Below are 27,917 nucleotides of genomic sequence, written 5' to 3'. Positions count from 1 at the left end.
GGTACTGTACTAGACATGAAGGAGCGTATGCCCTCATTTGTTTCACAGTGGAATTCCGTCACTGACATACTTGGGTTTAGCGTGTACAGAGATTGTGGCAACATATTGTGTTTTCTGAATCAGTAGGTGAGACCAGACTTTTTCTAAATGGGTCATGGGAATGAAACCCTGCCGACTCACCTGCCTAAGAAGAAGTGGAGAAAAGACATCCAAGACTGCCGAAGAAGTTGACTGTCCGGGCAAGCAGAAACAGTTGCCCCCAGAGCTGAACTCTGTCTACCACAGACTCTCCATAAAACAACCAGTGTGCTTCTGAATCAAAGGGTCTCTCAAAGAGGCTAATCCGTGGCGCTATCCCAAATTCTGCCCTTAGTCACTGTCATGTTTCCCAGTGGCAGCTCCTCCGCAATGGCAGAAGAGCATCGCCCCACTACCTGGCCAGCAAATATAAAATAAAACGATGTTCTTACATCGTTTTATTTTACATTTGCTGGCTCTGAGCCCGCGGTCTCGGAGGGGCGGGGCTGAGGCATGGGAGGGGGAAGAGGAGTACTAGTGCACTCCACTCCCTAAGTGCTCATGCGTGTTTGGCCAGACGTCTCAGGTCGACCAAAACAGACATGCGCACTTAGGTTTCCTCCAGCCAAGCTGCATTGAGCAGCCAGGCTGGAGAAACCCCACAGACTACCTGTTCTGAGCAGGACATGTTTCCTGCCTGCTCAGACCAGTCAGGGCAGGGATTGAACAGGGAGTCTGTCCCAGGGGCTGCTGGGACCCAGGGAAGAAGAGGAGAGGCGGCCGGTGGCAAAAGGTAAGTTTATCAAAAAATATATTGTATTATTCACCCCACCCCAGCGCAACGCCTGGCGCACGATCCCACCCGCCCCATCACCCTTTGTTTATGGCGGCTGCCGCTGCATGTTCCAACTCTGAACTCGGCTGGTCCTGGCAATATCCTTAAGTGTGTCTGATGCGACTGTACCGTTGCAAACCTGACCGCCAGTAGGCCACAGCACAGAGCCCGGGTGTGCCACAATGAACTTAAACACCGCAAACTAAAGTTTTTAGTGCTACGAAATTGCCCACCTGTGGGGCAATCAGAAGCAGGACAGGAGTGGAATGTATCACAGCATCAATCTAACGGACCTGTAGAGACCCAGCTGCTGAAGCCAAAATCTAGTATGACGTTGAAGCAGTATCATCACCTGTAGAGGATCTACTGCGGAGCATGTGACTATTCACCCCCACTAACTCACTTGGTATTCTAGGAATATGGCCTGTGGCTGACCGTTGCAATTAAGTAGCCTACAGTGGCTCTTGCATTTGTTGCTACCAGACCAGGGCTGGAGTGCCAATGCACTAACGGACAGTGAGTATTTCTCCTGGAGGAGGGAACAGATGCATGCTACCTCTCGACCATGACCGTGGCGAGTTCAGTGAATTATGGTCATGTCTGCATAGCTGCAAGGTCCTTCTGGTTAGAGCGCTCTGAGCTGTTGAAGATGGAAGACAAAAAACACCGGGAAAGATAACCACATGGCATTACAGTAATTAGGTTTGGTATGTATAAATGTATTTATGATGGGGTATTTGAGTGTGAAGAAAAACATGTGTAAAAGCACTGTAGCATTCACAGGTGGTAAAAGCACAAGCTAACAACTGATTTGATCTACCATTGTCAGGCCAAACGAATGTTGCCAAAACTATGTCAGGGAGAAGGAGAACAAGTCATTTACATTAGGTAATAATCTTTCTGGTATACTAACCACAGATTCCTCACCCCTTTAGACTCGATAGTAGAAAAACAGAAATTCTGATGGATACTTCTTACTGCAGATCCCTCACGTTGTGAATACTCTCCCAGGCATCAGACTGGGTCCAGAAACTTTGAGCAATACCTGTGCACCCTGATACTGCGCCCTTAGACACAGAGCCAATCAGCAAATTGGTATTGCCATTGTGCAGATCTCTAGATTGAGACCGTCTTAGATGGAAAACAGTTCAGTTCACAGAACAGGGAGGTGGGAGGTCAGTGAGGGCTCTGCGGTTAGATATCCACAAGAACGATGGTTAGTGCACGTAAGTAACTTGTTCTTCTGATTTTTAATTCTAACCACAGATTTCTCAGCTTGTGAACAGATACCAAAGCAGTACCTCACAAAGTGGTGGATGCGTGAACTGGCTGAAATTAAAAAGTCTGAGGGACCAAACAAGCAAAATGCCCCTCTCAATGGGCCAGACCTGTTGAGGTAGTAGTGGTTCATGAAGGTGTGTAATGAGGCCGACGTGGCTGCATGACAGATGGCCAGGACAGGCACTCTGTATGCAAGTGCAGTGGTAGCAGCATTGGCCCTGGAGGAATGAACAAGTAAGCCTTCTTAAGGCTGCTAGTGCAAGTCAGATCTTTATGCAGAAAACAATCCATCAGGAGATCGTCCGTTTTTGGACTACATTATCCTTCTTTGCTCGGGACAAACCTACAAAGAGGTGACCATCCCGTGAATGTTTCTTGGTACGATCAATATTAAAGCAATGGAGTCTCCCTTCCTCCTTTTGGGATGAGATGGAGCAAAGAATGCTGGAGGGTAATTGCCTGACTGACGTGATAAGGTAAAAAGGAACCTCGTGCGCTCAAAAGCAATTTATCTGGGAAGAAGTTCTGGGAAGAAGTTGTAGGAAGATGAATTTACACAGAGAGTTTGAAGTTCGCTCACAAGTCCAACTAATGTTATGTGAAAGACTCTCTTTAGGGTCAGAAATCTCAATGGACAACTGTGCAGAGGCACAAAATGGGTGCACATCAAGTGAGTTCAAGTCCCACTGGGGTTTTGGTGGGAACAAGTGTTGCAAACGTTTCAAAAATCTCAACACAGTTTGTGCTTTAAATAACGAAGGTCACCCATAGTTTAAATAATGAAGGCTTACCAGGCAACAGCAAGAAGGCCAAAGGAGCAAATACATAGCCTTAACAGTGCCCAAAGAAAGTCCCTGCTGGGCAAGGGAAAAATCAAACAGAAAAACTTCAGATACCTTTGCCTGTAAAGGGTCAATTTGTCAGATTTTACATTGGCATACACATATTTAGTGGAAGGCCCCCTTGCTGCCAGGATGACATAAATGACCTCAGGGTGCACATGGAAAGAGGATAACTGTTGCCACTCAGTCTCTAAGCATGGAGGTGCAAAGTGTGCAGGTCTGGGTGTAGAACCCTGTCCTGCCACTGCAACAGAAGATCTGCCCCAAGCGGCAGTTTGATCGGACATCAGATGATCTATGTAGGAAGCTGACTCTTTATATAGTATACCAAAAAGAGGTTTATTGTGCAATGAGTCCAGCAATCCCTTATGAGTGGACAGGAGCTTGCTCTAGCAAACCCAAGGTGCTCTTCTAGTGGGTAGTGTGGTTGAGCAGCCTTATGCTTAGCAGAAGGGAGTGTTAGACATCTGCAACACACACACACACAGTCAATAAATGATACACATCAACTCAATATGGAGGCTCACACCAATTTATAAAATTGTATTACATTTATAAAAATAACTTATCTTATATACGTTTTGGCACCATGGTCGTTTAGTGGTAAGAAGTTTTACACTTTCGAAAAATCTGCAATTCATGCAATTTCTGAATCAATAATGTTATCATATGGATGAAAGACATACACTGCATACAGGTACTTCGACTTACGGGACCCATCTCCTAGCCGTAAGGTAAGTATGGGGCAAGGTCCAAAGCAGCACCAACAGCTCACCTCGGGCAGCGCTGGGGCGGCCAGGTGCAGAAGTGTTTTTCAGCATCGGTTGCCCAATGTTATCCTATGGGGGAACAACATATACTCCATTCGGGCACTTCACAGCAACTTACGGGACCAATTTCCTGAACTTAAGGTGAGTATGGGCAAAGTCCAAGGCCACACCAACAGGTCACCTCGGGAAGCTCTGTGGCATCCGGGTGCAGAGGTGTGTTACGGCATTGAGTGTCCGATTCACTTTAATGAGGAACGATCCGTTTGCAAAGAGTCTGCAAGCTGGAACTAGGAGACCTGTCCGGCTGAACTAACAAGGGGGTTCAGGTCTCAGGATGTTTGGGGACCCCTTTGGTCCTCTTCTCCTCTGGCCAAGGCGGTTGGGTACAGAGGTGGTTTGAGGTGTCAGGTTTTCGTCACTAGAGGCACTTGCAGTAGACTGGGCCTGCACAATGAGGATGCACGTGGCATTTGTGAATCCACCGTGGGCAAACGCAAGCTGGGCTTTGTCTCTGGAGGGTCGGGGGACCACTCTGGCATCATTGCCCCACTGCAATTGAGGTTAGGGGTCCTGGGTGCAGTGATGCTTTCCAGTGTCAGGTCTGCAGCGTTCCAGAGTCCTAACAGTTCTCCTGGCGTGCCTGCAGGATGCAGGAAAGCAGCTCTGCTACTCCACAGGAGATCCTGGGTCTTTGTGGCAGGCAGGCAGGCCCTCCTCCCAGGCCTTTGGAGGCACAGCAGCTGTAGGACGAGATGACTTCAGCGCAATCTGTCAGGAACAGCAGACAGGCCGGCAGGGTTAGCGCCAAGTCAGTTGCTTCTCCACAGTCCTTGCTTCTCGCGGCTCTTCTGTGTTCTTCTTCTTCTTATGTCGACAGGATTCTGATTTTCTGGTGGCAGGGTTCCCTTACATACTAAATTTAGGGCCGTTAGAGGAGTGTAGGGTAGCAGCCAATGGGATACTTACCCCTGGGGTCACTATGCCCCCTTTATGACCATTTCCTGTGGGAAATGAACATAACTCCCTCCCAGAGTTCCTAGTTCTGCCATCACAAAGATGGCAGACTTTGACATTTTGCATCCAATCCAGGTATTCCACCTTAGGGGTGGAACTAGCCTGCAGGTTTCCGATCCTTTATGACTACTAATTTTCCTGCTTGTCCAGGCACCAATCCTGGTCAGGGGGGCGATGGCATCCCTCTGAGGGAAGCCAGATGTGCATATCAAAGGCAGCAAGCTCTTTGGAGCCCCCTGCTTTGGCCTGATAATTTACTGCTAGAAGGGGGTGTAAACACCCTCTGCCAGAGCAGACTTTGTTCTTGAACTCCAGAGAGCATTGGCCCTTAGCCCTGGGGTCATAGAATCTGAGGAAACAGGGTGGTTGGACCAGTCTTCCAGCACACTAGCAGTTGGTAGATTTTCTGGGGGGCACCTCGAAGGTGCTCTCGGGTGCATGTATTATTAAATCTATCACTGGAATCAAGCCATCATGTAGCTGGGGTACGCGTTTTCACCAGTGTTCAGCACATTTACTTGAAATAGCTTTCCTGGTCACTTGCAATGGCAAGTAATTGAACTGACCAACACAAAGGCATATCTGCTCATGCAGATATGTCAACACATGCAGCATAGTGCACCCTGCCCTAGGGCTGTGAGGCCTGCTTCAGGGGTGACTTACATATACTACATGCATGATCTGTGGGCATGGCACACAGGGAGGTGTGCCATGTCGTGTTTTCACTTTTATCTGCACCAAGACACGCAGCATGCAATGGCAGTCTGCATGAGTTTGAAGAAGATGTCCCTTAGGGTGGCACAATACATGCTGCAGCCCTTAGGAATCCTCTTTGGTGCCCATGCCCTAGGTACCTGGGGTATCATGTACTGAAGACTTACAAGTATGCCTAAGGAATTGCCAATTGGGGAAACAATTTTACAGTTTAGGGAAAGAAATCTGGCACTGGTGACCTGGATAGCAGGAACTGAGTGCATTTCCAGTCACAATTGCATCCAGGCAAAAAGAGGGGGTGACCATGTGAGAAGCTGGCTTAGTACATGGTGCTCACTTAAGTGTAGCACCCTGCACTAATCCAGACAACCCTTACGGGGATTTTAGTGGACTTAGACACCCTCAGAAAGCTCTCTAAGTGGTAGCTGTGGAGAGCAGCCTTCGGGCTTAGTCCAGCAGTAGTGTAAAGCAGCTTGTTTTACCAGAACGTAATCTTATCGATATAGATTAACCCCTTCAGCGTGGCGCGGATTACCGCGCTGTGCTGAAGGGTTCGTGCGCGGGCGGGGCCATGACGGAGCGGTTCCGTCATCCGCACAGCGCAACCGATGCGCATGATGGAACCGCTCCGTCATGCGCATCGAAAGGGTTAAGTGAAAAAGCACCACACAGTATATTTAAAAAATAGGTATTCATTATAAAGTACTCACTAACACATGCAAATATCGCCAATCCGGAGAATTACACAGTGCACACAATACTTGGCAAATCAAACAGGTAAGTAGCACTATATACCCACAGTGGTCACCCGTGGGGGGGCCAAACCATATACTAAAATAGTGGGTTGCGAGCCATGACCCAAGCCAAGACCCTACCCAGAAGACACAGAAGTGCTGGGAACCCGAGGAACGACCCAAGGTAGGTACCCCACGAAGGCCGTGTGCAGAGTGGGAACACGACGGCGTGCTCCGTTCAAGTCAATGGGTAAGTCGTGGTTGAAATATTAAAGAAGGACCCTGAAGAAACCCAATGGGAGACAGAAGTATGGAGAACCACCCCACCCGTGGATACCCTAGGAACCAGGATACCTACACCAGGGAAGCTGGGTGCACAGGTATGAAGTGGCGCCGGAAACCGCAGTCGAACTAAATGGAGGACTTCAGGAAGATGCCGCTGGTGAAGAAGGTGAAGTGTCTGGTGGAACCCAAGGGTGGATTCCGGATGAGAAGTACCTGCAAGCAGAGAGGACAGAATCTATGCCTCTCAGGGGTGAATAGGAGGTCCAGAAGACGAATGGCCACCGATGTCGGGTGTTGCAGGAGAGCTGACGACATTAGAGCAGCAGCTGTGTGGACCCGGTGATGCTGTGGAAGACCAGGAGCTGTTCCCGAGGTGTCCCATGTCGGATGTCGAGAGTTGAGGGTTTGGTGTCGGAAGCACTAACAAGCCTTGGCAACTGCAAACAAAGTGGCAAGTGAAAGGGGGGAAATAACCTTTACATCGTGGTCATTAGACCGCGATGCCATTACAACGCGGTCGTTACAATAACCGCATTGTTACCATGCAATGCCATTACTACGCAAGTCATTATATCGACTTGCAGTAGATGGTGCTCTAACATAAGGAATAGTATAGTTTACTAATCCAACACCTTCCCTACTGTTGCGTAGGCTGGAGTTGGAATAGTAAATTATACATTTCTAATGTTACGGCGCCATCTACTGCAAGTCAATGTAATGACTTGCGTAGTAATGGCATTGCATGGTAACAATGTGAAGGCACAGTCATATTCACATAAAAGGTGCAGAGTTAGGACCAGCAAGGCCCAAGGGACTCACCAAGTGCAGGTGAGTCAGAGCAGGTCCCAAGCAAGCAGGGGAGCCCACTGGAATCAAAGCAGTCCCTTGAGAGGACCCGAAGATCTCTGGAGACCAGAGTCGCCCTGTCTTAGCAACTGCCAGCCGACTCGGTGCACAGGGGCTCGGTTCCAGTGGTGCTAATGAGGGATACAGGCCTCAGACTTGGTCTGAAGGCAGGGCAAGCCCTCAAGGAAGTTGTAGTACCGCCACCTGTGTTACTGAGCCTGTTGGAGTCTGTAGGAGCCCAGGAGCAGCAAACCGATGAGCTATGTTGCGGTGCCTGCAGTTGCAGGGGCGTGACTCCTTCACTCCAAGGGAGATTCCTTCGGATGCCTTTGATGTCCACAGGTCCTGTGAGGAACCTGAATGGAGCACGGACACGGACAGTGCAGCGTCCTTGCAGGACGATGAGACCCAGAGCAGACGGAGTGTTCCTGGTTGCAGTCTTGGTTTCCCAAAGCAAAGTAAGTCCGACTTGGTCAGCACGACGCAATCAGAGTGTCCAGACACTTGAAGTTGACGTGAGTTGAATCTGAATCGAATTCCACGACAAATCTGAGAACCCACCCACAGGTAAGCCCTTAAATACCTAAAGAAAGAGTTGGGATGATTCTGGGGTCCCTCCAAGAGGAGGAGTTGGACAGTTGGGAGGATACTCCTAAGCCTTTTGTCCAGTTTAGCGTCAGAGTGGGAGCCAACTGTTCCCTGGACTGGTTTGAACTGGAGTATGCACGGAGGGCACCAAGTCTTGGTATCGCTGGCAAGCGCCCCACCCTGCCCCAATACACTAGACCCTGTCTGGGAGGTGGTCACACCTCCCTGCCTTCCCTTGCTCGAGCTTGGCCCAGCAGCAAGAAGTCAGAACATGTCTCTAATGGGCAGCTGCCCTAGCTTGCTGTTCGGTTCTGGAAGACTGGTACCGGGAGCACTGAGGGCCTCCCGGAGGAGATTTACAGTGCATGGATTCATACCTTCCACACCGGCTACAGAATGGGAGTATGATTCCAACATGTTTGATACCACACATGACAGGGTTTGTTACAGGCAGTTTAGAGTTAGCCATCGCGTAATGACGCATGGCCACTCTATATATCGTAATAGCTGATGCACTTACAACCTGGGAGAATGGACTCTGAAGGTTGTAGGTGTGCCCGGCTCATGCAGGGGCAATCTCACAATCAGAACCATACACCCTACCTTTAGGATTAAAAGGCCTGCCTTAAGGGTGACTTATAGGTTTTAACTGCAGTGACCTCAGATATAGTAAAACCTATATCTTTTGTAAGCTGTGCTATCACCAGCTTAAACAGGCTGCAATGCCAGACCTGTAGCGAGTCTTTGCATGGTTTCCCATGGGAGGTGTAATACATGCTTTAGCCCATGGGAAACCCCTAGTGCATCTATGCCCTCGGTACCTCAGTACCATATACTATGAACTTATAAAGGTACACCAGTAGCCAATCTGAGATGTACATAAGTACTCACCATAACCAATTTAGAGGAGAAAGCACAGAGACTGGGGTTCTGATTAGCAGGATCCCAGTCAGACTAGTCAGAAATAGCATAACACCAGGCACACAAGTGGGGGTAACCATGAAAGCAGATCCTACTTTCCTACAGACCATTTCAAAAAGGGATACTTTCCTACACACCCCCCAAATGAAAGAGGATGAGACTAACCTTTCCCAAGAGAGTCTCATTGGACAAACCTGGAAAGTCCATCTGCATTGGCATGGTCAGTCCCAGGTCTCTGCTCCACTGTAAAGTCCATACCCTGTAGGGAGATGGATCACCTGAGCTATTTGGGGTTTTCATCTTTCATTTGCATTAGTCATCTGAGCGGACTGTCGTCAGTTTGAACAAGGAAGTGAGAACTAAACAAGTATGTTCTCGGCTTCTTCAAGGACCAAACCTCAGCATAGGCTTCGCTCTCAATGGAGCTCCAATGTTGCTCTCTGGGGAGTAACCTGCTAATGAAAGCAAAAGGTAGGTCATGGTAATTATCACTGGTTTGGGTTAGAACCGGTCCTATCGCATATTCAGAGGCATCTGACAGCCCTAGGAACGGTTTAGACTAATCTGGAGCTTTTAGAGTGGGTGCTGAGCACATTGCTTTCTTCAGAGTATCAAAAGCCTTTTGACAGCTCACTGTCCAGTATACCTTCTTTGGCATTTTCTTTGAAGTCATTTCTGCGATTGGTGCCACAACAGTTCCATACCCCCCCCTCCAAACGCCCCCCCCCCAAACGTCCTGCTGTGCTCAGACAAGCCTAAGAATGTCCTGACTTGAGTCTGGGTGGTTGAAGCTCCCCAGTCCACAATTGTCTGGATCTTGGGTTTTAAGGGTTGAACTTGGCCTCCATCCACAAGATGGCCCAAGCATACAATAGAGCCCTGCTCTATTAAGTACTTGCTTGCCTTGATAGTTAGGACTGCACTCTGCAGATCCTCAAGGACCTTTCCAAGGTGGATCAGGTGATCTTGCCAAGTGGAGCTATAGACAGCAATATCATCAAGATATGCTGCACTAAAAGACTCCAACCCAGCAAGGGCTTTGTTCACCAACCTTTGGAAGGTCCATCCTTTAGTCCAAAGGACATAACAGTGAGGTGCTAATGCCCATCCAAAACTACCAATCTTATCATGGAGTCACAATCAAAGCACATGCAAACCAGGTTCTCCACAATGGCTAAAAAATGTAATGAACAAGTTACTTACCTTAGGTAACTATATTCCTGTAAGAGACCTATATTAGTTATTGATTCCTTACCTTAGAATTATTGCCAGGCATCAGTCTGGATCCGGAGAATTTTTTATGCTAGCAGTACCCCTGCGCATCGCTAGGTGGTGTCAATCGGCTCCGCGTCCGTTGTGATCACCAGGATGATGTTGTGGTGACAATTTAGACACGCCCCTGTGTGCTCACGTCAGTTCTGACACGACTTTCCACATCAGGAGAGCAGAGCAATGCCAGACAGTGACAATTGGTGTACAAAACTAGGGCCCTGAAAGGGAGTCCCTCACACTAGAAGTCAGTCTGCAGAACAGGGAGGATGGGTGGGGCGGTAAGGAATATATAACTAATATATTTCTCTTACAGATACATAGTTACCGAAGGTAAGTAACTTGTTCATCCGAAAGAGACCATTAGTTATAGATTCCTCATCTTAGAATAGATACCCCTGCAAAGCCAACCCCGGAGGTGGGTCTGAGAACTAAGTTCACACCAGAAAGTCCTGGAGAACAGAACGGACAAAAAAGCTGTCCCTCCGGACTTGGCTATCCAGGCAATAATGTTGGGTGAACGTGTGCAAGGATGCCCACGTGGCTGCCTGGCAGATGTCAATGAGCGGAACTCCACATCCCAAACCAGTGGAGGCTGCCGTCGCCCTGGTAGAGTGGGCGCGCAGTCCCACTGGAGATCCCTTTTTCGCCAATGAATAGAAGATTTTAATGCATAGGACAACCCATCGAGAGATGGTGCGTTTCTGTATGGCCCAACCTTTCTTGGCACCCACATAACCAACAAAGAGTTGATCGTCCACCCAGAAGTTTTTAGTGTGGTCAAGGTAGGACAGTGCACATTTTGGGTTCAGACGGAGTCTCTTCTCCTCTTTGGAAGGCTGTGGAGGCGGGAAGAAGGTGGGTAAAGGGATAGTCTTACCTATGTTAAAGGGGGTAACCACTTTGATCAGAAAAGAGGGCCTAGTGTAAAGGACCACTTTGTCCGGATGGACTGCAAGGAAAGGAGGCTTTGAGGATAGAGCCTGAAGCTCACTCACCCTGCGAGCAGCGATGATGGCACGCAGGAAGGCAGTCTTCAAAGTAGGGAGTCGAAGAGGACATGTATATAGTAGTTCAAAGGGAGGACACATAAGGTAAGTGAGGACACAATGCAATTCCCATTGGGGCATTACGAAAGGAGAAGGAGGAAACAGATGAGTAATGCCCTTTAGAAGGAATATGCTACTTACCAGTATGCATCTGTTCTTGGCTTGTAGAGCTGCAGAGCCACACACTTAGGATAAGATCGCCATCTGGTGTTGGGCTCGGATGCTTGCAGGTTGTTGTTGTCTTCGGAAGAAGTCTTTTGGTCACGAGATAGGTGACTCCTCCCTTGGACTACAGTGCGCATGGGCATCCACTCCATCCTCAGATTGTTTTTCGCCATGATGGGAAATGATGGAGTGTGTAAGAATAAAGAAAGGATGTCCATGTGTAATGTCTAATTAAGACAATGCTGGAACAGATACAGGTCCCGGGGAGGTGGGTGGGCGTGTGTGGCTCTGCAGCTCTACATGCCAAGAACAGATGTATACTGGTAAGTAGCATATTCCGTTCGAGGCATATGAGCTGCAGATCACACATTTAGGATAGACTATACAGCAGTGTCTCCCCTAGCGGTGGTCACCTGTATCGGTTGCAGCAGTTAAGAATAAAGTTTTAAGGACAGCCTGACCCACAGAAGCTTGTTGTTTGGCTTGCACATCAACACAGTAATGTTTAGTGAAGGTGTGTGTTGTAGACCATGTGGCTGCCTTACAAATATCTTCTAAGGGAATGTTTCCTAAGAATGCCATGGAAGCCCTTATTTTGCGTGTGGAGTGCGCTCTAGGGGGAACTGTTAGAGTGCGTTTAGCTTTTTGGTAACATATTTGGATACATTTAACTATCCACCTGGCTATCCCTGATTTGGAAATGGGGTTGCCTTTATGTGGTGGAGAGAAAGCAACAAACAATTGTTTGGTTTTGCGGAAAGATTTGGTCCTGTCAATGTAATACAGCAGGGCTCTTTTAACATCTAAGGTATGAAGAGCTCTTTCAGCTACCGAGTCCGGATTTGGGAAGAACACTGGTAGCTCGACTGATTGGTTAAGATGGAATGGAGAAATGACTTTTGGCAGGAACTTTGGATTTGTTCTAAGAACCACTTTGTTATGATGTAGTTGTAGGAATGGTTCTTGTATGGTTAAAGCCTGGATTTCACTTACCCTTCGAAGGGATGCGATAGCAATAAGGAAAGCCACTTTCCATACAAGGAATTGTAGTTTGCATTTATGAAGAGGTTCAAATGGGGGGCCCATGAGCCTAGTGAGAACAATATTTAGATTCCACACTGGAGAGGATGGTAATCTGGGAGGAATAATCCTTTTAAGACCTTCCATGAAGGCTTTGATCGCAGGCACTTTAGTGACAAGTGTTGTCGATTTTGTAAGTAGGCTGCTAATGCTGCTAGGTGGAGACGTATGGATGAGTACGCTAAATTACATCTTTGCAAGTGTAGTAAGTAGCAAATGATGTTCTGGATGGATGCATCCAGTGGGCTTATATTATTGTTAGTGCAGTAAATGGCAAATCTTTTCCATTTTGCAGCGTAGCAGGCTCTAGTAGTAGGCCGTCTGGCCTCCTTTATAATATTCATTCAGTCTGGTGGTAGGTTGAGGTAACCGAACTCTAGGACTTCAGGAGACAGATCGCTAAGTTCAGTTGATGTGGATCGGGATGTCTGATTTCTCCATGGTCCTGGGTTAATAAGGACAGGGAGAGGCGCAGTCTTTGGTGTGGAACTAGAGAGAGTTCCAGCAGTGTTGTGAACCAGGGTTGACGTGCCCATGTGGGAGCTACTAGTATCAGCTTGAGAGACTGTTGCCTGAGCTTGCGTACCGCGAATGGAATGAGTGGGAGAGGCGGAAAAGCGTACGCAAATCTGCCTGACCAGTTCATCCATATCGCATTGCCCTTCGACTGTGGGTGGGGAAACGTGGCGGCGAAGGTTGGGCATTTTGCGTTTTCGTGTATGGCGAACAGGTCTATGTCTGGTTGGCCCCATTTTTGGAAGAATGGGAGTAGGACTTGTGGGTGTAATTCCCATTCGTGGATCTGTTGGGTTTGTCGACTCAACAAATCGGCAATCTGATTGCGAACTCCTGGAAGGTGTTCTGCTAGCAGGTAGATGTTCTGGGGAATTTCCCATCTCCAAATGTTCTGTGCGAGCTGGGACAGTTGGAGAGAATGTGTGCCTCCTTGTTTCTGTATGTAATACATGGCTGTCATGTTGTCCGTCCGGATGAGGACAGTTTTGTTCTTTAGATGTAATTGGAATGATTTCAATGCTAGGAACACTGCCAGTAGTTCCAGGTAATTGATATGGAGCACTTTTTGTTGAGTGGTCCATTTGCCCTGAGTGGTGTGTCCTAGGAGATGGGCTCCCCACCCTGTGAGAGATGCGTCGGTTGTCAGCACTATCTGTGGAAGAGGCTCTAAGAACGGCCGCCCTTTGGACAGGTTTATGGTGTTCCACCATTTTAGTGAGCGATGTGAGCGACTGTCCACTAACACCAGATCCGTAAGTTGTCCGTGAGCCTGGTTCCACTGACGTGCTAGACATTCTTGCAAGGGACGAATTTGAAGTCGTGCATAAGGCAGAATGAAGATGCATGACGCCATCATGCCTATGAGTTGCATGAACACTCTTGCTGGGAGAGAGTGTTGGTATTGAAATTTTAAGATGAGAGCTTGGATATTGGCTATCCTGGCTAGGCTGGGATAAGCTATGGCCTTGGAGGTATTTATGGTGGCTCCCAGATATTGATGTATGTGGGAGGGTTGTAGTTGAGATTTGGGATAGTTGATGGTGAATCCCAAGTTGTGTAAAAGTTGAATAGTTTGGTGAGTGTGTAGAACGCATTTGTTGAAGAATTGGCTTTTATGAGCCAATCGTCGAGATATGGGAAGACATGAATTTGTTGTCTCCTGAGATGCGCTGCTACTACTGCTAGGCATTTGGTGAATACTCTGGGCGCAGTTGTTACTCCGAACGGGAGGACAGTAAACTGATAGTGTTGCCCGTCTACCAGGAGTCTTAGATGTTTCCTGTGAGCAGGATGCATGGGAATGTGAAAATAGGCATCCTTGTGATCTAGTGTGGCAAGGAAATCGCCTTTCTGTAATAGTGGAAGCACTTGTTGAAGAGTGATCATATGAAAATGATCCGAGTGTATGTACCGATTTAGGAGTCTGAGGTCGAGTATGGGTCTTAACGTCTCGTCCTTTTTGGGGATTAGGAAGTAAATAGAGTATACCCCTGTGCCCTGATGTTGGAAGGGAACTGGCTCTATTGCGTGTTTTTGAAGCAAGGAGAGAACCTCTTGCTTGAGGAGTGTTAGATGGTCTGGCGACATGGGACGCTGTTTGGGTGGTATATGTGGGGGGGGGGGGGGTATTTGTGAGTTCCAGGCAGTAACCATACTGGATAATTTGTCTTACCCACTTGTCTGTTGTAATGGAATTCCAGACAGGTAGGAACTGTTTGAGTCTTCCCCCGACTGGAGTGGAATGGTCTGGGGGGAGTGGAGGAAAGTCACTGTTTAGTGGCGGGTGAGGTACGAGTGTTGGTATTGCCTCTACCTCGTCCCTTGGTGTTGTTTCCCCTATATCCTCCTCTAAAATATCCTCTATTGGGGGATGTTTGTGTAGAGGTTTTGAACGTGGAGGAGATGTCTGCTCCAATATGTTTGGATGCTCCTCTATAGAAGGAGCGTCGAAAGGAGCCACGTGGCTGTGGAGACTGCAATGCTCCCATGGACTTAGCAGTCTCGGTGTCTTTCTTCATTTTTTCAAGTGCTGTATCTACTGCTGGTCCAAACAGTTGCTCTTGGTTAAATGGTTGGCTAAGTATGGTACTTTGTACTTCTGGCTTAAAGCCTGAAATACGTAGCCATGCATGGCGTCTAAGAAGTACGCTTGTATTGATTGCTCTAGAGGCAGCGTCAAGTGCACATTTAATTGAGGCGTTTGAGATGAGCTTTCCCTCTTGTATAAGGTCATTTGCCTGGGTCTTGTATTAGTCTGGTAGGTGTTGTATGAGATCTTCTAACTGATCATAGTGAGCCCTATCATAGCGTGCCAATAGGGCTTGTGTGTTGGCAATACGCCAATGGTTAGCTGCTTGTGCTGCTACTCTTTTGCCCGAGGCTTCTAATAGTTTGGATTCTTTGTCTGGGGGCGGTGTATCTCCTGTTGTTTTGGAGTTAGCCCGCTTCCGAGCGTTGGAAACCACCAAAGAATCCAGAGGGAGCTGTCCTTTAATATAAAAAGGATCTTCTGGGGCAGGTCTATATTTTTTCTCAATTCCAGGGTTAAGTACCCTGGCCCGTACGGGGTCCTTAAAAACTTCTGTGGCGTGTTTTATGACCCCTTTAATCATAGGTAAAATTTGAACTGATTTCTGAGACTGCTCAAAAGTGTCTAAAAGGAAGTCTTTCTCGGGTGCATCTGAGTGCATGGTGACGCCATGGTAAAGTGCTGCTCTGTGTACTAGTTGTCCAAACCCGAGGTGGTCATCTGGAGGTGAGGGTTTGGAAGGGTATGTAGTAGGATCAGGTACATCAGGCAGAGGGTAAGCCCAGTCGTCCAATGGTACAATATCCGGATTTGTGAAAGGATCATTAGGATCATTAAGATCATCCGGATCACCCCCTCCCCCTAGGTCATCATCATCATCCTGTGGAGGTGGTGTATGTGAAGGAGATGGTGGAGGTAATGGTGGTGGAGGCAGGGGGGGTGGGGTAAGAGGTCATACAGGAGAGGAAGGAGGAATGGGTGAAGTGGCTGAGTCCTTCTTCTTTACAGGAGCTGGAGAAGGTGTTGTGTCTAGCTTCCTTTTCTTACATGGCACAGCAGTGACATGTCCAGTTTTTGGATTAATATAGATCCTTTTTTGCGTTGGATCTGGGTGGAAAAGTTCTTGGTCTTCAGGAACAGACTTTGGCGCCGATTTTTTCGGTTCCGATCTATGTTTTGGGTGATCGGTAGAGTCTTTAGGAGGAGTAGTATAGACCTTAGCTGGTTGTTTCGGTGCCGATGAAGGTTTCGGTGCCGATAAAGGTTTCGGTGCCGAAATGGAGTCTTTAAGCTTGGGAGCTTTCGGTGCCGGCTTGTTTACGGGCCTCGATGGTTTCGTGCCAAAGGTGCCGGAGCCGGCTTTGGTGCCGAAAGGTCTTGTGTCTTTGGTGCCGAAGGTGCTGAGGGTACAATAATATGTTTGCTCGGGCCCGAGCCACCTGAAGGCTTGTATTTCTTCAGAGCCGAGCCCGAAGGCGGGGCTTGTGAAGGTTGTTTTCGGTCGCGACTGGGGCCAGCTGGCGAAGTCTTGACCAATGCCTTTTTTGGAGGGGTTGGGGTAGGGGCATCGGTACTCATGCGTTGCCCCGGAGTAATGGGGTCGTCGGAGTTGTCTGCTTCTGATATAATGTGAAGTTCCTCGGAATCTTCTTCCGGGACATCGGGGCCCTCATCAAAGATGTCCTCTGGTTCCGGAGCTGGTCTGTGTGCCATGATATGGCTTCGAGCTCTCCGATCCTGAATAATCTTCTTGGATCGGAATGTGGCACAGGCTGGACAGCTGGACTCGTCGTGTTCCGGCGACAGGCACAGGTTGCAGACCTTGTGATGGTCACTGTGCGGGAATTTTGCTCCACATTGGGGGCATTTTTTAAACGGCGTCCTTTCCATGAGCCGCAGGCCTCACGGCGCGGATAGGTTTAATCGCCCGCGTCGACGTCCAGAACCGGCCCGATGAATTCGATGTCGAGTAAAGGTGTATCGATGAAAATTATAAAGGTTTTTCGCTTCGAGAAGCTTGGTTTAGAAGTTTTCTACCGGAGTGGAAAAGTTTCATCCGAACCCAATGGCGGAAAAAAACAATCTGAGGATGGAGTGGATGCCCATGCGCACTGTAGTCCAAGGGAGGAGTCACCTATCTCGTGACCAAAAGACTTCTTCCGAAGACAACAACAACCTGCAAGCATCCGAGCCCAACACCAGATGGCGATCTTATCCTAAGTGTGTGATCTGCAGCTCATATGCCTCGAAGACCTATTTACAATAGGGGACTTGAAAAGAGAAGGCTGATCAGGAAGGCGAAGAAAGGAATATATGGCCGAGAGGTAACCTTTGAGAGTGCCCAAGGCAGAGCCCTGCTGGGCTAAAGAAAGGATGAACAAGAGAACCTCAGAAAGTAGGGCAGAAAGGGGATCCACAGCCTTTGCTGTGCAGCATGCCACAAACTTGTTTCATCGACAGGCGTATACCGTCTTAGTGGAGGGACGCCTGGATGCCAAGATGACATTACAGACTTCGGGCGGAAGGTCAAAAGCTGTCAACTGCCACCACTCAATCTCCAAGCAAGGAGGTGGATGCTGGATAGGTTCGGGAGGAGGACCGTCACCTGCTGTTGCGACAGAAGATTCTCCCGAAGGGGCAGTCTGATCGGAGGATCGCTGTCCATGCGAAAGAGCTCAGGGTACCAGACTCTTCGTGCCCAGTCCCGCGCCACAAGAATATGACTTTCGCCCGGTCACACTTGATCTTCTTCAGCACTCATGAGGAACTTCGATTTTCGATCACGATCGAATCGACCCGCCATTTTGTAACCCGCCGCCATTTTGTGTTGCCACCACTCAGGCAGCACGGCGAACAAAGTCTTTTCTGCTTTTCCCGTAGCTTGGTGTCAAAATACGTCCTCGGCCTTGTTTGCGAGGCTGGTGTTTGGACTAGCCAAGTACACTAATCCGTGTCTGGCTTTCCTAATCCCTGTTTCAACTATCTGTAGGCTCACACCATTCTTTCCTGATCATATCTTATCGACTGGCCTTCACTGTCTCCTGCTAGCATTCTCTTGTGTCATGCCCATCCTCCAATACACACAAACGTATCTCACCACCTGCAAGTCAGTTGTAATCTGTTAATAAATTAAGTTCGGGGGTGGGATGACAAACGTAGTTGGAGGAGCGGACTCTTCGAGTGATCTGATCTCTCTGTTTTCGAACCCTTCTTACTGGTTCCGCTTTGTTTTTCACTTACCCTATTGGCTCTTTTCTTCTTTGCTTGGGGCGTGTGTTCTGTTAATAATCCTATATTGTATAGTATTTAATCTGATGCGCCACAGAGTAAAGTGGCAGTCTCCTGAGAACCTACTTTGTGTACTTCTAGGATAACTGTACTAGCTGCAGCTAAATAAAGCCAATCTTCTAACGCCGACAGAGTGTCCCGTGTCTCTGTGTATCGAAGCAGGTGAACCCAGGAGACGGAGGGCGTACCCTGCGCCGCCAGGCCCAAAAGTCGTGGTTCTTCAATTGGCGCCCAACGTGGGGCGGCTTCAGTGGTACCGGTTCTGCTCGAAGGTCGTGAGGAACCTCGCAAGAAAATTCCGGAGGGTTCGCGAGCCACACTAAGCGACCCCTGTATGTCGAAAGTGGTCCGAAGGTCTTTTGCAGCACGGTTACTCCTTCCTGACGGCTACTGGCAACTGCTACCCTGACTGCTGCCCTGCTTTGGCCCATTCCTTTGGTGATGTATGGTAAAGTGAGACGATAGACAGGCCTCTGTTGGTGGAAGAAGACGTCCTTAGTTAAGTTAAGTATTTTCGTGGGTCGCGCCCACAACTTTGGTTCTTTGTTTTGATGTCCTTAGGTATCTTAGATTTAGTCATTGCAATGACTAAAGCCGAGGGTAAGTGCATTTGTGCTGCGTAAACTGAGTTTACTCCCTTGAAGTTTGTGAACAGTCCAGAGTCATTGTGAAATGTCTGGTCTGACTAAGTTTGGAAGAATTTGTTGTCTTGGTTGTGGTGGGGACTCCCGACTTGAGGACTCTTGTCCGAATCCTTCGGTTGGAACTCCCACATATGAGCTCTACTCGAAACATGGTATCGGCCCCATTGCCTTTAACGAGACATGGACTCGATACACGAAGAAAGATGGTGTTCTTAAATGGCCAGAAAACTGCAGTTTTGAGTCCGATGTGCTAGATAATTTAGAAACAGTTTTGTTCAAAAGAAAAGCCCGGCCGGCAATGTTTGACTCTCTTCGCCTTTGGCGTAAGGAAGCCAAACAGAAAGAAATTAAACAAGCAAAACGAGATAGGAAAGCACAGGGTATGACGATTATACAGGCTGCCCAACAGTTCAAAAATGATGAAATTGACAATGCGACTGAAATCTCAGAAAGACAACATCGTATGGCAATAGATAAATGCTATCCGGTGTTGCCTGTTTCTCCTTCTGATAACAAGAAAGATATATCTCATTTATTGAGGTTGCCTCCGCCCTATGCGCAAAATGCTAATGTGCCTCAGCCGTTACAGCCTGCTCAGTTGCTGGTAGTACCTCCGCCGGTTCCGGCTCCTCAGCATCTGCCTCCTCCAGTACTACCGCCCTTGCCGGTATTACCAGTTTCTCAGCCATCATCTCCTTTGCCTTCTGCTCCTCCTGTAATTTCTAGTTCTTCTCTTGATAATTCTCCTAATATTCTGTCTCCAGTTCTGATGTCTAATTCACCATCTATGCGTAAACGTCTCACAGATTCTGTCACCAGTATTTTATCTCCTTTCTTTGGAGCTCTTAATGCGTCTCCGGCTTTTGCTCGAAGACAATCACGTAGTCAGTTCCCAGATTCCGAGGAACGAGAGAAGCTAGATTATCTTGCACGAAGATGGATCAAGAAGGGTCCACAATATGGTGTGTCTGATATTATGTCTACCTTTTTGCAATGGAATGCACCTACACAAAGGTATGTTTTCAATGTAATGTGCGACATTCTCATTAAAGAATGGGAAGATGTGAGTTCGAGTCCGATCTCACAAGATTTATTACATGTCCAAACTGATTTTGAAAAAGGACTTATTGTAGGTTCCAAGGTTGAGGAAGCTGTAAGAACACTCATCTCTTATAGAACCTTATTGTTCTCTCAGATTTTTCTTGATTCTGATCCGTCGGTTAGACTGACGTCGAAAAATTATCCTATGAGAGAGGTTCCTCCAGTATGGAAAGAAGAGGTTCCAGCAGCAGGTGCTAATCCTCTTATTCCTGCTCACTTCCAACGTATATGGGTACATGTCCCTTGGAAGAGATCTGAAGTTTTGGCCCTTAAGCAGACTCTACCAGATCCTCGTAAGAACCCTGCAGGTTATTACAAAGAATTATTGCAGACAATGGATGCTTGTATAATGAATCTGGCAGATATTGATATGCTAATGGGTAATGTAGTTCCACAGACAATATGGGCTAAGATTCGTAGAGAGGATCATGCACAGGAACTAGGTGCTACTTGGGATGTTATAACTAATACAGATAGAGACCAAGTGGGTGGTGCAAAACCTGACGCTCTGATTTCGGAACTTCCTGGTAGAATCATTACGTTAATGAAAACTATGATGCCTGCATTGAGAGTGAATTGGGATAAGCTAGCAGCAAGTAAACAAAAGAAAGATGAAAGTGTCTCTGATTTCTTTACTCGGTTCGAAGAGACATTCATCGATCATAGTGGTCAAGACATGGCTACCGAGGGTGGACAGCGATTATTCGTGGACAAATTTGTATTCAATTTGCTTCCCGAGCTGTCACACAAATTAAAGGATTCAGAATGTTCTTGGGCTGTTTCTTCTTCTGCCCAAATATTGGCTACTGCACAATATTACGAGAATAGAGACAAAGAAGAAAAAGAAAAGCAAGAAAAGAAAACGAAAGATTTAAAAACGAAGGTTCTCTTGCAACAAGCTTATCCGCCACGTTATGTTCAGCCCCAAACTCAACAGCCACCGCAGTTTCAGAGATTGTATCAGAAACCTGAGCCATACATTCCGCGACCTTTGTTAGGTCCTAATCAATGTGCCTATTGTAAAGAGGAAGGTCATTTTAAGAGCAGCTGTCTGATTTTATTGCAGCGCAATGGAGCATCATCTGCTCCACGAGGTCATGCTGGCCTCCAGTCAGCAAACAGAGGTAGAGGTCGAGGCATGTCAACTCAAGAACAGCGTGCCCTTCCTTCTCCTAATTCCATGAACTACTTTGATCAGCAGAATATGAGATCCACTCAATATTATAATCAGGACCATTATGTTGAAGGCGAAAATGAGAATCTTCATGTCAACTAGGACAGCCACGGACAAAGTAGAGGAGGTGTGCCAATCCCAGTAGATCAAAATGGCCCTTATGTCAATGTCACTACTATGGGTGTATCAGAGCCGTTTCTTCTAGATACTGGAGCAATGAGAAGTTCTATCATTCATTCCAAACTCCCTGGCGCACCTTTGTCTGGCTTAACGAATGTTTCTGTAGGATTTTCTGGCGCCCCTGTTCGCAACCCGGTTTCTTGTCCTTTGCCTATTTCAGTTGGTCCTTATGACTTGGAAGCCTCACTTCTGTTAACGAATGGTTGTGGTGAAAATCTGTTGGGTCTAGACCTATTGAAAAGGATGCATGCTACAATATATTGTTCTCCTCCAGGCGTACATCTCACTCTAGGTCAGAAGTTGATCTCCCCAATGTATCTGTCTAAAGATCAGTTTCCTCCTGAGTTGCTTTCTCTTCCGACAGCACTTTGGGCCACAGGTCCGAACGATGTGGGTTGTCTTGAGATACCGCCTTATGTTGTTACTCTCAAGCCCAATGTTGAATTACCACGTATTCCACAATATCGAATTTCTGCTGAAGGTGAAAAGGCACTTTTGGAAATCATTCATGATCTCATTCGGAAGGGCGTGGTCGAAGAAACGAAAGGCAACGCATGCAATAGCCCTATTCTTCCTGTTCTTAAACGTACTGATCCTTCTCAACCTCCTGTGTACCGGTTTGTGATTGATCTACGAGAAGTAAACAAAATTGTGATTCCACAATTTCCTGTTGTTCCAGATATCACTGCCTTGTTGACTATGATACCTTCCACAGCGACTTGGTTCTCTGTTATTGATCTAAAGAATGCCTTCTTCAGTATTCCAATTGCAGAAGAGAGTAGGGACATTTTTGGTTTTTCTCTTGGAGGCCGAAGCTTCCGGTTTAAGCGCGCACCCCAAGGGTACTGTGAAAGTCCCTCCATTTACAGCCAAGCTTTGAAATGTCATCTTGATACTTTTCACTTGCCGACTGGTGCTGCCCTTATCCAATCCATGGACGACTTGTTAGTCGCCGCTGACTCAGAAGATATCTGCAAAGATGTCACTGTTGCACTACTACATCACTTGTTCAAGCTGAACCACAAGGTTTCACCTTCCAAACTACAGTATGTTTGTCGAGAGGTTACCTACTTGGGTCATCTCCTATCAAAGGAGGGACGACGATTGACACCAGAGCGGATTCAGGCGATTGCGCGAATGTCTGTACCATCCACACAAAGGGAAGTACGTGCTTTTCTGAGAATCACTTCTTATTGTAGACAGTGGATCCCTAACTTCTCTTTGATCGCCAAACCCCTGTTGGCACTCACCTTAAAAGATACGCCTCAGCCCCTTCCTTGGACTGACGAGTGCCAAAAGAGTTTCACTGATTTACGTACTGCTCTGTGTTCTGCTCCTGTACTGGGTACCCCAGATTACACTAAGCCTTTTACGCTGTATGTTCACGAGAAAGAAGGTTGTGCATTATCAGTCTTAACACAGCAATTTGGAGATAGACAGCGACCATGTGCTTATTTTTCGGCTACGTTAGATCCCGTAGCTAAAGCATTGCCTAGTTGTCTCAAAGCCACAGCAGCCGCAGCGATTTCTATTCGACAGTCCGCTGGGATAGTGTTAGATAACACTCTTATTGTCATGGTGCCACATGCAGTGGATACCTTACTAAACAGAACGAAGACACAGCATCTCACGAGTGCACTTTTAACTGGTTACGAGCTGACGCTATTAGCTAGTCACGTACACATCAAACGATGCAATACTCTGAATCCAGCTACCTTGTTGCCCCTTCCAAATGAGGAGAGTGTTGAAGATCAACATGACTGTTTCTTCCGTACTGAGGAAGAGACAAAAGGAAGGATTGATTTGAGAGACACACCTTTAGAGAATCCAGATGGGACTCTATGGGTAGATGGTTCTTGTTTTAAGATGTCTAATGGAAATACGGTTTCAGCCTATGCTGTAACTACCTTACATACGATTGTGGAAACTGCGCGTGTTCGACACAATTCAGCGCAAGCAGCAGAGTTGATAGCACTGACGAGAGCTTGTGTACTATCAAAAGGGAGGAGAGTGAACGTGTACACTGACAGTCAATATGCCTTTGGTGTCGCATCAATTTTGGGCGTCTCTGGAAAGAGAGGGGTTACCTAACTTCACATGGCACTAAGATACAGCATGGTCAGTTAGTAACTGATCTCCTTGAGTCACTTACTTTACCTGTCCAAATAGCAATAGTGAAGTGTAGTGCTCACAAGAAGATAACGGATGATGTTGGACGAGGAAATGCATTTGCTGATGAAACAGCAAAGAAAACAGCGAAAGATTCAATGAGTCGAATGTATAAGGCAGGTCCTGCAAATTGGGTCAGAGAAAGAGGTATGTGTGAGAATACAGTGGAAAGCGTGAAAACGATTCAGAAAGAGGCTACAGAAAGAGAGATAAGCAAGTGGAGAGAAAGTACGGGAATGTTAGATGAGATGGGTTGTTGGGTAGAATTGTCCGAACATCAACGATGGTTGTTACCGGACGCTTATGGACTCCCAGTGGTTACTATGGCTCATGGTCCAGCTCACCTTAGTGCAACAGGTATTTGTAAACTGTTAGCTCCAGTTTGGCAAAATGAAAGTATCCCTAAATGTGCAGACAACGTAGTAAAGCATTGTATTGTTTGTCTGATGTATAATCCAGGAAAGGGAACCCCCACTCCAGCAGGTCACTTTGCTCCTCCAACATACCCATTTGAAGTGTTGCAAATCGATTACATTCATATGGATCGATGCAACAACCTCAAATATGTTCTGGTGGTAGTATGTGCCTTTTCGAGATGGATAGAAGCATACCCTTTGAAAGACAACACAGCTTTATCCACAGCCAAAATCCTTCTTAAAGAGTTTTTTCCCAGATTTGGATTGCCGCGCATTGTCTGGAGCGACAATGGGAGCGAATTTGTTGGCCAAGTCATGCAGAAAGTTTGTGCAGGTCTTGGAATCAAACAAAATTTCCATGCGGCAAATCATCCCCAATCAGCAGGTTTAGTAGAATGCTACAATGGGACCCTGAAACTAAAGTTAGCGAAAATTCAAGCAAGCACGGGACTTAATTGGCCTGATGCTTTACCGTTAGCTCTGCTTTCCACCAGAACTGCAGTACACTCTCGTCTGGGACTTAGCCCTTACGAAGTGGTGTTTGGCCGTCCGGCCAACATATGGGGAATACCTCGTCCTAAAAAGTTCTCAGATTTGCCCTACCCAGTGTTGATTGACTATTTGCATGACCTTACAACTAAATTGCATGTCCTTCATCGACAGGTTCGGAGTGCTCTGCCGGAGGCGTCCACAGATCCAGGTCACTCCATCCGTCCAGGTGACTGGGTCTGCATCCGCAATTTTCAGAGGAAGAAGAATTTGGAGCCCAGATGGCGGGAGCCCCGAATGGTCCTTCTTACCACGAGGACAGCAATTAAAGTTGAAGGAAAGAAAAATTGGATTCACGGTGTGCACTGCAAGAAAGTACCTTTGCCCTTGCTTTTTGATCAGTGGGTTCGCAGAGGGGTTGGTGACTGCGAAGGCGAAACAGTTCCACGATTCATGCCCTTTAGCGATGCACACCTGAATGGGACATTGTCTGAGAAAGAGGACGACGACATTTTACAGGAAGCGATTCCATTGCATCGTCGCTTGAACACGACTGAACTAAAAACATTGTTTCAAGACCAGAGTGTTCTAGGGAAAGAGCGCTACCATCTTCAACCCAGACATAAGAACATTTGAAATTTTCTTCTCCTTGTGTAGTGTTCTGTTTAGGTTGCAGGGTCACGGTAGGAGTCTAGGTCACGACCTGAGTAGTGACAATAGGTCTGCAGGATCTTTCAGTGTCATAGGACGATAGAGCATCGTGATTTTAGTGATTGAGGAAGATTGCCGTGAGCATCCACTAGTGAAAATGGAAACTACACCCAGTATTGAAGAGAGAAGAAATGAAACAAAGAAAGCATCTTGTAAAATAATGTACAGTCGTTACAGTATTACCCTATGTGTTTTGATATCATTATGTATTGCTTTGGCGATTATTGGTTGGATAGTTTATGTTTTGCAGCCAAAACACACCTCCCCTTCCTTTTCTTTGCTTTCTTCCACTATCTCTCCACACCTTTTCCATACTTTCCCTTCACATGAACTTGTCAGAAGAACCTAAGGAAATATGAATTTTGTGATCAGTTATGTCCCCTATCGTAGACCCCAACGGCTCCATGTACATGCTATAAGTACATGTATGTTCCCTCCCACTCCAGTTTTGAAGACGCAAATATATGTGCGTCCACCGTCAACATGTCCTCTTTCAGATCCACTATGAATGGGTCAGATATTCCTTTCCTAGGTATGAAAGGCCACCGACTTTATGTGGTTCACTTTCCACATTTTACAGATTCAGGCGAGTAGGCCCGAATTCTGTCATCAAGCCTTTTCCTGTCTTCTGCCTCTGAAAGCTCCAGTCTGAGCCTGCATCTGTGACCATGAACTTTGTCTTACTCCCTGCGCGGCTAACGGTGCCTGATCCAGCCCGTCGCCTGCCAAGAACTGTATTTCACCTTCAAGATTATCTCCTCCGCCCCTCATCCGATGCATTCCTGTCTAGTAGTTTAGGTAAACATTCCTCCAGCTACCGTGCAAAGGGGCCAGGCCTCGCTGTCCTCATGCAAGTAATTCATAACCCTGTTACCATGGAATATTCCTACCCCCTCGCATCTAGTGTAGACACTTAGACGCTTGTACACGCACTAGTCAGTATAGTCAGTATAGAATAAGATTCTATCCTAAGAGACCTCTCTTTTTGGATAACACAGTTCTTTAAACATAGGATATTAGATATGATTTGGGATTAGGTTGACATAACCCCAGACTTTTGTCTCCACATGTAGAGCTAAATGTCAAGTCCCTTTCTCCCTCTAGTTGCACGTCAATCACACGTCATGCGGCTGCGCACGCATCTCTGCCAAATATTTCTGCTGACATTGCAGGATTCTTTTATGGATCCACCCACTTATGACATCATGTATGATGACGTTGTCTAGTTACGCCTATTCTAGTTACGCATGCATAGTTTATTTTTCTTACCAGTTGATACGCCTACTGCATCTGTTTTACTGAAATGCCTTTTCTATAAAAATGATTACCTGTCAATAATATATGCCCTTCCTTCCTGAACTTTCGTGGTGATGGAATAGAACGCCAACAATTCGAATTGTGTTCCTTTGTATAGGAATAAAGCCTTTTTAAACCTCTAATACCACGGATTCTGCCTCTCATTTTACTGAGTTATTCTTAATAGACTTTACCGCATAAAAAATAGTACCGGTAACGAAATATTTACCACATAAATTGGCGCCCGAATAGGGACACTTTCTCATCTCACGCGCCGGCGGTGCGTTGCAGGCCCGGTCTCCTGCCACAGCTGAACGGACAAAAACGCGTATCTGCAGGATTTCCTGTATCTCCCTCCGGCCAAGCGGGGACGACTGAGGCTGCGATCAACACCCAGACGAGGCGGTGAGAAGTGCGAAGTATCCCGACCAGAGCCTAGCTGAGAGAGCAAGATCCGAGGTATACAGAGACCCGCCAGGTTCCGAAGTTCCGAGTCCAGTCCGGTCCAGTCCAGTTTCAGTTCCGTTCCGAGGCCTTCCGTTCCGAGCTACCCGGTGAGTACCATTACCGGGGAGGCATTTAACGTGCACATAGTCTGTGCCGGTCAAGACGGGTTTGGGTACACAAATCCGGTCTGCACTGTTTTAGCAGTGTATCTGTACTGTTTAGCAGTATATATAGTATGTTTTGCATATAAATAAGATAAATAAGTATTATCTAGTGTCAGTATAATGTCAGTAACTAGTTTTCTATTAGTTATCATTGTTCGTAAAACTGTTAAGTGTTAAATGTTTCAAATACGTTCTATATACTGTGGTGTGAATGACTGTTCATTATTGTGTTTTTATAAAGTGTGTTCTAGAAATAAGGTCTAGAAATGCCGCTCTTCTCGAAACTAAGACAGATCAAAACTAGAAAAGGTGTACTCGAAGAAGCTGTTCCCATCCCACCTAGGGACACTCCAGGGTACTTTATGTATCATAAGCATGGCCTAGATGCCGTATTATTTCTTGATTTATGGGTGGACTACACCAAAGAGTTACCAGAGAGTCAGAGATGGCCCGCAGCGGGGACCTGGGATGCAGACTGCATCATGAGAGTAGAAGAAGAATTATGGAAAAAGAAAGCCAGACAGTCGCAGAAAGATGCCATTGAATTATGGCGTAAAGAATCATATAGACGTACAGAAAAAGCACTCAGACAGGAAGATAAGGGTAAGGAGAATTCAAATAAAACCCGAGAAAATCTATTACTTGAGGAAGGTACCCGAGTAAAATCAGAACAAGTAGACAGACAAAGAAACGCCCTTATGAATGGTATGTATCCACTTCTGGCCGAAGGGTTACCTAAGGCTACTCCGGAAATACCAAAAGACTTGCCACCTCCATTGTTTCCGATAAAAGCACATCCCAAGGGGCATCCTAGAACCGCAGAAGATGTTTTCCTTTCCTCTTATTTAGACGACGCAGCTCCCGAGTATGCTAATACCGCAC

General features: G+C 46.9%; 1 protein-coding gene across 2 annotated transcripts in view; it reads right to left on the bottom strand.

The window, feature by feature from the left end:
• The window catches only part of DNAH17 (dynein axonemal heavy chain 17), a 14,992,541-nt gene that overhangs the window by 13,216,728 nt on the left and 1,747,896 nt on the right, over positions 1-27,917 (bottom strand). The gene's annotated exons all lie outside the window — the stretch shown is intronic.

Source organism: Triturus cristatus, chromosome 7 (genome assembly GCF_964204655.1).
Source record: "Triturus cristatus chromosome 7, aTriCri1.1, whole genome shotgun sequence".
NCBI lineage: Eukaryota > Metazoa > Chordata > Amphibia > Caudata > Salamandridae > Triturus > Triturus cristatus.
The sequence above is the reverse complement of the archived record's forward strand: the minus strand, read 5'-3'. Positions and strand labels throughout refer to the sequence as shown.